Below are 12,884 nucleotides of genomic sequence, written 5' to 3' on the forward strand. Positions count from 1 at the left end.
TGGGAAAGTGATTCATAAAAGCACACCGCACTTCAAAAAATACCACCTGTCAGACAGTATATTGTAGAAATGAATGTTAACTAATGAAAATGAATGTTAATTATTTAAAAATCAATAGATAAAGCCACACTGTGTCCTAGGGGATTAATTATCATTGGAAATGTGAAAATGTTTGGTAACGCTTTATTTTACAGCCCGCTAATTACGGTGTAATTAGTTTGGAATTATGGGGTACTAATAAAATAACAATGCTGGAGTTACAGGGTAACAAAACAAGAAGTCCAGGAATAAAGGGGTAACAATTTTGTAATTATGAGAGATTTATAAGGTAGTTATGGTGTAACTGTTTTCATAATTACTGCATACTTAAAAAATAATTAAAGGGTACAATAATGTAATTAGGGGGGGACCAAACTCATTTTATTGGTGCTTAAAGGTTCATGCACTGGAAAGTCCATTGTCCCATGTTTCTATTAACTACATGGGTTGATACACAGATTGTTCTGGAAAAAAATTCTACACCTGAAAAGCTGAATTGAAAATGAATAACTTTTATTTTTATTTTCCTAATGTATCCCCTCAGATATGATAGTAGGTAGTAGTAATAGGTAATAGTAGTAAGTAGTAGTAAGATTAGAGTGAGCTAACTTGTGTCTTAAAACAGTGAAAGTGCAATAGGAATTAGCAATGAAATATATGTTTAAAATACAGTATCTTAACCAAATATTCAGTTGTGTGTTTTTTAATCATGTGTAGTTTATAAACCATGTACGAAGTGGGATATCTCTGTCATCAAAGTTTACTGGGGCCTGAGCTTTAACTGATGAATCATAATGCAGGCATAAAGGCAGCGACTGTCCTAAACACAGACTCAGACTCACAGTTTCATCTCTGATCGGTGTTCACCAACAATATCTACCTTTTTAGAAACGAAAACATGGAGAGTGATTTCCATCTTGGTAAGCCACATGTATTTATAATTTTATTTTTTGACAGGAAAAGATTAGTACAGAGGATTTTGCTGAACAGACAAACAAGACAAAGACAGTCAGTACAGACTAGTTGTTTGTGTTGAAGGATTTGCATTTGTGTCCAGTATTTCCTTTGCGTAATTTATATTGTAATAGATTTGTTGTTGATACAAAACTATGATGAAAGGCATAAGATGAAGCTGTGATGAAGCATGTTGACCTTGAATGAAGCTACATCAAGTGGCCTTATGGTTATTTGATTAAGATTGCATCTTTCAGCATCCATGCAAATGGTCGCTCAACTCAATGCCCTTAATGACGATCACCATGAAAACATCAACTACATGTTTGTGAAAGTCCTGAATAAGGAGCAATACCTTTATGCTGAAGCCTCTAGTTTTTCTGGAGTGACTGCTGAGCTCAACTGTGACCTTTCACCTCAGTCTGCTGTTGGTCTCGGCTCCACACTTGCTTGTGGATTTGAGAGCCTCAATATATGGGAACCAGTAGCCAGCACAGCTTCATCAGCATACAAACTTCTCTTGGAGATGGACAAAGGAGACCTTCCTCCCACAGAGAAAGAGTCTCCTCTCATGACCGAAGACACAGCGTTAGATAATGATGGAGCATCCATCCACCCAGCTCAGCATGTTGAGGCTCAATCCAACCTGCTCCGCCTTGTTGAGGCTCCATCCCATGAGGCTCCAATGACCAATGACTTCAAAATCATTGAGAGATTGAGGCTGCTTCAGCACTCCCCCATTGGTTTTGACGATGACTACCACCTGGAGGTAGTTGGAAAGAGATACCTCTATGCTCCCTCATGCAACATCTGGATTTGTGGCTGACTGCTGCTCACCCTGTGGATCTACTCAGGGCTGCCTGGATGATTGGGAGCCACTGGTCAAATCCCACTTTGACTTGGAGAAGGAGGGATTTGGTGAGGAGCTCTTCTACGCTTCATCACATCTCTCTAGATTTGTAGTTGACTGCTCCCTACAATATGGGCCATCTCTGGACCATCTTAACAAATGGGAACCACTAGTCAGCACTGATTCTCACCTGATGCAGTTCCTCTCATTCCTCCTGGAGAAGGAGGAACTTGATCAAAAGCACATGAATGCTTCCTCATCAGCGAGTTCAACATTTATGGCTGCCTGCGCTGCAAACCATGGCCCTACTCAAGATAAACTTGATGAATGGGAGCCAATCGTCAAAGCTGATTCTACACTGATGCTGTTCCTCCAGGACTTGGAGAAGGAGGATGAACAATGTCCTTTTATCGTCAAGAGGGAAATGATCGACTCTTGTGCACAGATTGAGGCCGCTGCTGAAAGCTCTGTCACCATCCTGCATCAACCTGAATGTTTTGAAGGAACAAAAGTCCCTGTCCTCTCTGCTGGACCTGACAATAACTCCACCTCAGAGGAGGTTATCATTGTCTCTCTTGCTGAATACACCCTGATTCACCTGCGTAAGGAAGCATCAACCAACCTGCTTCAGGAGTCCCAGGCTCCAGCCATCCAGGTTGAGGTCAAAGCTCCACCAAGCCATGTGGTTGAAACTGTAAAGGACACCAAGGATCTGTCCTGTCTGACCCTGGGAAAGACACTTTCACCCGTCCAACTGGTCAAACCTACAGGACCTCAAAGTTCCAGTGCCAAAGACACGACAAAACCAAAGAAGAAGCATGGCTTCTTTTCTTGGCTATCCCGCATATTCCGGCAGAAGAACAAGAAATCTGCTGACAACATGGCTGCAACAGCAGAGATGCCACTCCAACAGACCTGCCAAACAGAAGGAGATGAGCAAAAGCCCTGCTTGACTGCCCTCTCATCTGCAGTCCACTTCTGAACTCCTGTCATCTTCCTATCCACTTTACAGTTGAACAACTGAATCATTTTATTTGAATACATTTATTTGCACAATACTGTTATAGTGTCTTTGCGCATTTCTTCAAAACACACCTTTATTCCTGCAGTTATGGGTAACCTGTAACCTAAAGCAGTGAAAGTGTAATGGAATTAGAAAATGTATGTTTTCTATACCTCTATTACTAACAATATAATCAATATTTATTCTCCAGAGTCCATTTTGCTTTTAATATACCACGCTTTATTTAAGTACAAGCTTGCCCCACAGTAAATACAGTTTAACAGACAGTCACATACGTCCTGGTAATCGATCCTCGGAGAGGAGGCCCTAGACCATGCACACACAGGCCCTAGACAGAAATGTCACCAAACAGCTGTTTGGTGACATTTCTGTAACAATATAGCATACACAAAAAATATGGAACTTCAACACACAGTAACAGACTTAATTGAACATACAAGAGCTTTTTAGAGTGTAATATATAGTATGTTGAGATGAAATATCAAATATGTAAATTTCATAATATAAAATGTAAAATAAAAACCTTCATAATCCTTTTATAAAAAAAATTAGGGTCTAGACATTTACTCCATAACAACAGGGAACAAGCGCCGATAACATTTGTTTTGTCTCCCCTAATTATGTTATTGTACCCTATGATTATTTTTTAAGTAGGATTAGATCCATTTATACACACTGACCAACTTTTGATTTTGTGCCTGTGTATGGGAAACACTGCATCTCACAGTCAAAAACGCCCTCTAGAGGCCATCTGACGAAGTGCATCATCTCACTAAGCGTCACCTGACTGACTGACTGCCTGACTGCCTGCCCTGAATTTGCCTCGTGATGCCCTCAGCTGCGCCGTGGGAAAAAGAGAAGATGACCATAGGCACATCCCATAAACTTCTTAGCAGCTGCTGAAGTGTAGTAGAGCTAAAGTATTTAAGAAAGAGAACGCTGCACACTGCTGCCAATGCTCCCATGTATTTATCTTAAAACGTTTTGATAGGACTTCATCAGGTCACGATCACCACTAGCCAATTTATTATTTCAGTGACATCATAAACTTTCGGTTCATCATGGCCAACATTGTGTAACGGGTTGACCAGACAGAGACCCAAATGCAGACACTTGGAGGCAGAAGTTTGTGTAGACGGATTTACTTGGAGTTGAGAAAAAATGGCACAGATAACCAAACCAACAAGATGGCACAAAATACAAATCCAAAAAATCAAGGCAGGCAGAATCAGAAAAACCAAAACTTACAAAAACAGTCAAGTTAGCGAAACAGCTACTCCACAAGTCACACAAGACAATCCAGCAGGGAACTAAACTCAAAATCAGGTATATATACCCCTGAGCTAATGAATGATCAAGAAGAGCTGGTACCAAGGGTGAGGCGTGGCTTCTTAATAGGTGGGCGGAGATTACCTAGATACACACCACATAGATAAGCACTCACATACCAGCATAAACATACACACTACATGACAGACAGGGAAGGACAAGGAGATCAATAAGAACCAGAGGATGACTGGTCTGACCCCGTGACACATTGCAATTACAGCAGTAGGAGTGCATGAGGAGGAAGAGGTTCATCTGCCGTTCTGACACGTCTCTGCTGCCCATTGACACACAGGCGGACAAGTGTTACAGTATGTAAAGCTTAATTAACATGTTGGTTTTGATTGGCTGTCACATGGCCTATAGCTGATGATAACATGGTGGTAATGTGGCTTTGTTACGGTATTCACAGGTGTGGTAAATTTATGAATCAGGGGAAATTACCATGGTGCAGATTTTTATGAATTAGCCCCTAGTGTGTTAAGTATGACTAGTACCTGGTTTGGAACACAGGGCAGGTAATTTCAGCTGGAATTTTTACTGAGGTAGTCGGAAAAAATCTCTGAGGCAAAAATGTATCCATTTTGAGCTGTTAAACTCCAGCATCTGCTGAAAACCATATTGGGATGTGAGTATGTGTCTCCTCTTTCCTGAGGTAAAAAAAATACCAATCACCAGAACTCCTCTGGTAATACCAATGGCATCTGGAGAGTGCTAGTACATTTTCTAGTACATTTTTTTTGTAAAATGCAGTTTAACATTGTTTTAACAAAAGTAATTTGTGTCGCCATTTGTTGTCTTGCAGTCAAACAAGGTATAGCTCTTATGCCTCAAGTTAACATTGTACACTATACACTAAGTGCTTCATAAGATTCAATTCGATTCAATCTTGGACTGTTTCTGCGACATTGTGTACTTATTTGTTTTGGTAACACTTTAAAATAATGGTACACAAATATACTAATACACTGACTAATGCATGAATCATAATCAACTGACTAATGTTTAACACATGAAGAATTAATGAAGTGCCTACCTGAGCAACCAAGTGAGTCATATATGAATAATATATAATATTTGTTATTATGTACTGATTCCCTATTAACATATGGTGTTAATTAATACTATGAGTAAATGTATTACTTAATAACCTATATATTTGGGAAATTTGCTATGGGCCTCCTCTCATTTCCTAGGGTTAGCAACTCAATCCACGCCCTTGGCCCGTGGTAATTAATACATTAAATTATGGTATTGATTAACAGCATACATTAATAGGAAATCAGTACGTAATAACAAACATTATTAATAGTTATTCATATATGCCTCACTTGGTTGCTTCATAAATTCTTGATATGCTTCATTAATTCTTGATATGCTAAAAACAGTCTATATTTATGTACCAGTATTGTAGTGTTACCCTTGTTTTTCTTACCTGTGGTAAGTAGTCACCTAGTGATCAGCAGTCACTTTAGTTAAAGAATAGGTATGGTGACTGGATGAAAGACAATGTAAGATTAACCATTAAAGTACTGGATTTTGGCACTGAGCATTTTAACATTTTTTGGTAATCTGTAGCACTGACGTGATTCAGTCTGTATGCATCCGTACCTATATATTACTAGTTGCAGGATGGCTTTCGCCTGTTGACAATATACACTCAGATGGTATGAGAGCCTTGAGTCAGTCTCTTAAGATTCCTCTCATTATTCAGCATACACAGGAACATATATGACTAAACAGTAGTCTATGAAAAACATTTATTTGTTGCTGCTCATGCACTCACCTAGTGGGGAGGAACAGATTGGAACATTCCATTTGTTATGTGTCTCTCTAAAGCTTTACATGCATCCTGCTTTGGTATGGATGGGGCATCAAAAAAGAGACGGGTCAGCATTACTTAACAGAGCCATTTACATGCACATTCTGTCTCTGTCCCTCATAAGCACACAAACACACACTCACACAAGTACACACACACAGACACACATCTGCACTCGCACATTACCACATTCATTCACCCATAAGCACATACACTGTTTTGTCTAGTCTCCCATAATTTAAAGAAATAATCCTTTGACGATAGGTGTATTTGTGTGTGTCTCTGAATGTGTGTGTGTTTGCGTGTGAATGTTTGCGTGTGTACACACACACGCACTTCTGCGCGTGTGCAGCGTGCCTTTGCGTATTGTGATTCCTCTGTCAGCACATCGTGTCAGGGGCTGGCTAGGACTTTTAGAAATGCAGGCGCAAGCATATCTTATTTGGATTATGTATAAAACACTGATAGAGGCCGTCTGCTTGCATCAATCAAGAGAGAAGGGGAGGAAGAGACTGAGGGAGGGAAGGAGGGAGGGAGGTGGAGAGAGAGAGACTGATGGAGAAAAGGATAGGGATGTGTAAGCTCGAGGGATGAGACAGGAAAAGGAAATAAAGGTGTGCAGGGTAGGGAGGGTTGCGTGTCTATGAGTACAGAAGCATTTAAACATGCAGAGGGGAAGAATAGGGTGGTGGAAAGGAGAGATGGGAGTTTAAGATGCAAAGAACAGAGCAGAAAGATGGAAGGAGGAGGGATTAACAAAGGTGAGGCCGCGCATGAGAAATTGGTATAAAGAGCGGTGGACTTATCAGAGAAATGGAGGGGATGAGAGCAGGAAGAAAGAGACATGGAGCAGCGGGAAGGAGGGATAGTGGAGGAAGGGAGCGAAGGGAGGGAGAGGAGAGGAGAGGAGAGAAGCCGGGCGGGTTTGATTGATGGGCAGTAGACAGGGCCTGCCGTTCTCTAGAGCAGAACCACTCCACAGCACTGGACACCCGCCAGACACTGCAGCCCTGGAGAACCCTGTGTGTCTGTGTGTGTGTGCATGTGTGTGTGTGTGTGTGTGTGCGTGTGTGTGTGCATTTATGCAACTGTGCTTCTCAATGTGCATGTGCATTGTGTGTGTGTGTGTGTGTGTGTGTACATATGGGCTGATGGAAAGCTCAAAGGGGAGTCTTTGCTGTTACAAATCCGATGACGCAGACTCATGCAGCGAGGGTTACTAAAACAGGTGTGGGTGACAGCTGTATTTTCAAGATTGTGTGTGTGTGTGTGTGTGTGGGTGTGTGTGTTTATGTGTGTGTGTATGCCCATCTGCGCATGTGTGCTTTTGTGTGTGTCCATGGCTGCGGTGTAAATATATGTGTTTGTATGTGAATGTATGTATGCACATGTTTATGTTTGTGTGTGTGCGCATCTGTGTGTGAATACATGCATGTGTGTATGTGTGAGAGTGTACTGTGTGTGTGTGTGTGTGTGTGTGTCTATTAGTGTGCAGGTGTATTCTCTAGGTAGTGTATTTTGGACAGGTCACTCTTTTTCCTTGGCCCTACCTTATCCTCTTGGTCTCCAACAGTCAGTTTCAATGACTCACTGTCTCTCTCTCTCTCTCTCTTTCTCTCTCTCTGTCTCTCTTTCTCTCTCTTTCTCTCTTGATGTTGTAAGCTTTTCCCTTCTCTCATATTGTGCATTTCACCACCTCTCTCCTACTCTTTTTTTCTTTGATTGTTCTCATTCTCTCGCCTTTTTTTTTTTACTAATGGTTTAGAGTTATTCAACATGTTTTACAAGCCCACAGCCATAACAGCATCTTGCCTCTTTGTATTCGAGTTGTTAAGGAGAAGAAATCACAAGCAGCTGTAAACAGCTTAGTGAATTTGATAGGGGACAATGTTTAATCAAAGAATAACCAGCGAATAAAATACACAGGGTGCTGATTTGATTAACATAAAGATAAAACCAAAGTAGCGCTTTCTCTTTTGATGTGCTCTTCTCCTTGAAAAAAAGCACCCCGTTAAAATAAAAAAAGCCTAATGGGAATTTGAGCACTTTTGTATTTTGATCAAAATGAAGGTTGTTAATGTGTAGCAAACGAGAGAGCAAGCAAGAGAGAGTAGAAGAGGAGAATAAAGAAAAAAAGGAAAAGTGCCCTTTCATAGCTAAATTAAAATTTTAAGCGCTGTTAAATGCATTTCTGTGCCCACCCATTGAGCAGCCATTTCTGAAAGTAATTACGTCCTGACCCTTTCCGAACTATGCGTCAACCTCAGCTTTTATTCCATCTTGTTTCATTTCTCTCTCACTCACTTCCCTCTTGCCCTACCTCTACCTTCTGCATGCACTCTCTCCCTTGCTTCCTGGCAGAGGTCACTCATGAAAACAACTCAATTTTTATACCTGAGTACCTGAGTCATTCATGTAAAGAGCACTTTCAATCCACTTTCTAGAAATTGCAGTCTTTCTCTTGTTATAATTACACACAAACACAAAGATGAAAATATTTCCAGACCCTTGCATCCATTGTTGGACATTTGTGGGATACAGTTATAAGTCCAATAAAAACTACAAAGTTGGAGTAATGTGTCATTTTTTCCCAAGACTATAAAGAGAGAAATGGGATCTTTGACCAAGAAGAGAAGATTGAATGGGTAGTCGCTATACAGTATGCAATATGGTTATATATTAACACATCAGTAGTGAGTTTGCACTATTAACGGCTAAATTGCTTGAATAGGCTTTAATGGCTGGGGGTAGAGGTTAACTCTCATCATTCATGCCCATGGACAGACTGTGGCAGTTATTGCTGCACATTAGGTCCAAAAGTGAAATGAGGTATTCATATTTAAAAGCTACAATATATGCATGGAGGTGAGTGACCAATGCCGGCAACCATTTCACCATCACGAACAGATGGATGCAGGGAAACTATAGATGATTCTGGTACATGCCTGACACAAATTCACAGATTAAATGTGTTACCTCATTTTGGTGCCACTGAAAGTGAATCGCGATTTTTGACAAAGACTAGTCTTTGTCACAATCTTCTCAAACCATGTTAATTTTCTCCATGCACTGCTGAGTAACCAAATGTTAAAACCACATATCACACACAGAGAAAGGTTATTAGGTGAATTTGTGTTATCACTCTCTGCTAACCTGGGCAAACTTTCAGTGACCTTCCCTATTTGAGAATGACAAGGCTGCCCTTGAGTCTCCTTCCCAGTAGAGAGAGAGAGAGAGAGAGAGAGAGAGAGAGAGAGAGAGAGAGAGAGATGGTTGAGGGGGTTGTAGCAATATTTATGGTGTCATGAAAGGTAATTAAATAGCACAGCGTTACTTTTACCAGCCTGATCTAATGATGTCACGACCACTCAATAAAGATGCAGCGCTAAAGGTCCAGTCCCATAATTTACCCCATAGCGATCTTTAGACAAGGACTGTCCACTTGCAGGTCCTTTACTGCTGGACGGGTTACAGAGAGATGGAGAGGAAAGCAGAAGAGATGCACAGAGGGAGGGACGGATACATGGGGAGAAGAAAAGTGAGAGGATGGAGGATGGCCAGTGCAGGCACGTGCATCCTCTGGGCACGCCGGCGATTTTTGCAAATAATTAAATAAATATATGCCTGGAAAGACTACTTTTGCGACACTGTTAAAGGGATATTAAAATGTATGTATTTAAAACAAACCCATGACTGAGGTTGGTTCAACTGCTACATGACAGTTATAATGATACATGCAAAGAAATGAAGTGTATTTCAGTAAATTCTCCTCACATTAACCAGCCCAACTCTTACCCAGCCCTCTTGTTTTATTAGCCTACTGTTATTGTTCATCATCTTATGCTACCTGCAAGTAAGCATTTCATTGCTCTGTGTACCTGTATACAGTTCATATAACAGATAAAACTACTACTACTACTACTACTACTACTACTACTACTACTACTACTACTACTACACCCCCCTAAAGTCAGCCAGCATATAAAATGGTATCATCACTGCTTGGTCACACACACACACACACACACACACACACACACACACACACAAAATAACTATAGAAAATGAGCTGATGGTGACAAGGACTTACACTGTTCATTTGTGATAACTATGTACCTGCTATGCCTTCCTGTCACAGTAGAGGGAGGGGGGCCTGTCTGTAGGCTGTCATTGATGAAGATCTATGAGCATACCCTACAACAATCCAGTAGAATGAATGGTTATTAAGTTAGAAGCCTACAATCAAAATTATGCAGTTACTGTTTAGCCTGTATGCCTACCAGAAGACCCCAGTCAACATGTGTGATCTTAATGATCAATTATGATATTATAGAACATTTATTTTCTTTAATAGGACAGAGAGAGAGAAAGAGAGAGAGAGAGAGCTAACGTTTAGCTAGCTAACGTATTACATTAGCTAACTAGCTATCGAGCCAATAAGACAACATTAAAACTGCTGTGGTGCGATGGGACCGTTCTTTTAAGTTCAGTGGATGGGACACAAGAACTCGACCTTATTCCACTGATTCCCACATTACTAGCAAAAGGTATCAACGCTAATGATAGCTAGTTGGCACATTTTGAGCTGCTAAATAGTTCAAGCATAGATAGACCCTACTTGCCAAATAGTGTCAAGCAATTCCTAAAGCGCATCAATATCAGTATAGAACAAAAATGAACAGTATATTTATATTTTGTTTGGCCACATACCTGATGTCTGCCTCAAAGTAACTCATCACACTGACTGACTCACGACTGTCGAGTGCCTATGCATGCGTATGCGTGCAATTTTGCGTGTGTGTGTTCTTTCACCATAGAAAGGCTCGGTGCCCACACAGTGCTCACCACTGCGGCCGGAATCCAGGGGGGAGGGAGGGTCAAGGGCATCGCCCAGGAGCACCAATCTCCCGACTTGATATTTTGATTCAATCAATATATCTGTTCGCCAGGGCCAGGGCAGGTTGTGCACAAACAGGAATTTATTTATTTAAAAAAAAAAAAAAAATAACAGAAAAAGGGCACTTCTCTATAGGAGGTCAAACGGCAGGTGCTCAATCCCCCTTTGAGGTCTATCTCTGCACATGCCTGGGCCAGTGAGTGTAGGGACGAGTGCTGGGTATTGTTTGAAATTTTTCGGTACTGGTTCTAACCCTAACCCTGATTTCTATACCGGTGCCAAATGAATACTTTTTTCTGTACTTTTCATGAGGCAATCAACTCAACTACTGTAGGGACTGGTTTGCAAAGTGCAAATAAGTGCAGGATACGGGGGGAGTGGAGGGCTTTTATTTTGAAGTTCAGCTACCATAGATGAAATATGTTTACACTGGGGAAAGATCTTATCTAGTAGGCAACAGAGACATGCAGAGACTTTTTTCTCCTCAGTAAGTCTAAGTAACCATAAGCCGTCGTTTCCGCTGGGAGATGTATTTTATAATTAACCAATGCATCTTGTCAGACCCTATGGGAGGCATAGCTTGCGTATAGCAGTCTATGGGTCTGGCTCGTCGAGCTAGGCTAGATAATGAAGCTAGAAAAATTAACCATGTCTCCTTAAATCGGTGCAAGCTCTGTTTTAGCTAGCGTTAGCTAGATTGCTAAAAACAGAAACGGTCAGTCACCTGCACCAAGTCATTTTGGTGCTGTGCAAGTTTGTGTTGTGCGTGAATGTGCATCTCTGTATAAGCTCATCGTGGTTAGAGGTTGGCTGCACTACAACTCTAGAAAAGTATTGAAAGTTGGCACCGTTTACCTCAACATGTTTCAGTCCTCTGTAGTACCAACCTGATTTGGTCAGTGCCAAAAAAGTAGCAACCTTCGGTACCCAGCCCCAGTAGGGACTGGGTCTAAAGGAGAGATGGAAAGATAAAGGGAGACTAAAGAGCAACAATACAGTAAAGTAAAGTATTGAGAGGGAAGAGCCAGCACGAAAAGATGGTGTGGGGAGATTATGTGTGGAGATACAGCAACTGGAAAAGTTGAAGAGGTTTGTAACAAAAGACAGGAAGAAAGAATGTAGATGAGAAGGACAAGAGAGAAAGAAAATGTGCAGAACGAGTGAAAGGAAAGGAGGGGTTTGGAGAAGACCATTGGCAACAAGGTCTAAACCCACCAATCCAATCCTGCAGATTTATTATAGGAGAAGCAGGCTTGTTACGGGCTTCTGTGCTTCTTGCTTTACAGAGCAAATAAAAGGCAGACATAATTAAGACTACCAAAGGTATAAATCTTGTATGTGAATGGCCCATTGCACACATCGACCGCACAAGTAATTTACATGGCCCTTTGAGAATACGCCTGAGAATTTTCTCTGACACTCACCAAGGTAGTGGTGAGAGAGAGTGAGCTGAGTTAAAGCAAAAAAAACATAAAGGCAAATAGGAACTACACTTTACTGGTTTCAAAGTATTGTATATTTTTGTTGTTGTTTTGGGTGCCCAGTTACATATCTCAGTCACATGTAAGGTGTTCATCAAAATCTGTTACTTTGTCCTATTTGAACTTATTGTAATAGCAGTAGACGTGGTGCTTATTTTATTTTACTGGAGTGTATTTTGAAACCCAATCCCACCAGAAATTGGCACTTAATATACAGTAACACAATAACTTGACACTTAACACTTGTGAAAAAATGTGTTACATGGGTTGGGAACATTGTAGATCCTGTGAATCTTCAATGTTCCTCACTGTATCACTAAATGAATGAAATCAACTGATTCTTGAAGAAAAAGTAAGGATATAGACCGGCTAACAGTGGTAGCCATCAAAAACGTCTCCCATCCACCATCTATCCTGCAATTTTCCTCCATTAGTAGTACATCAAAAAATACTATCAAAATGGAGCATCGGTGAGGTTGAAGTGCAGCAAA

This window comes from Centroberyx affinis, unplaced genomic scaffold, assembly GCF_046629955.1.
Source record: "Centroberyx affinis isolate AG114_WGS23_722 - 3 ecotype Tasmania unplaced genomic scaffold, CSIRO-AGI_Caff_v1 ptg003586l_1, whole genome shotgun sequence".
NCBI classification, from domain to species: domain Eukaryota; kingdom Metazoa; phylum Chordata; class Actinopteri; order Beryciformes; family Berycidae; genus Centroberyx; species Centroberyx affinis.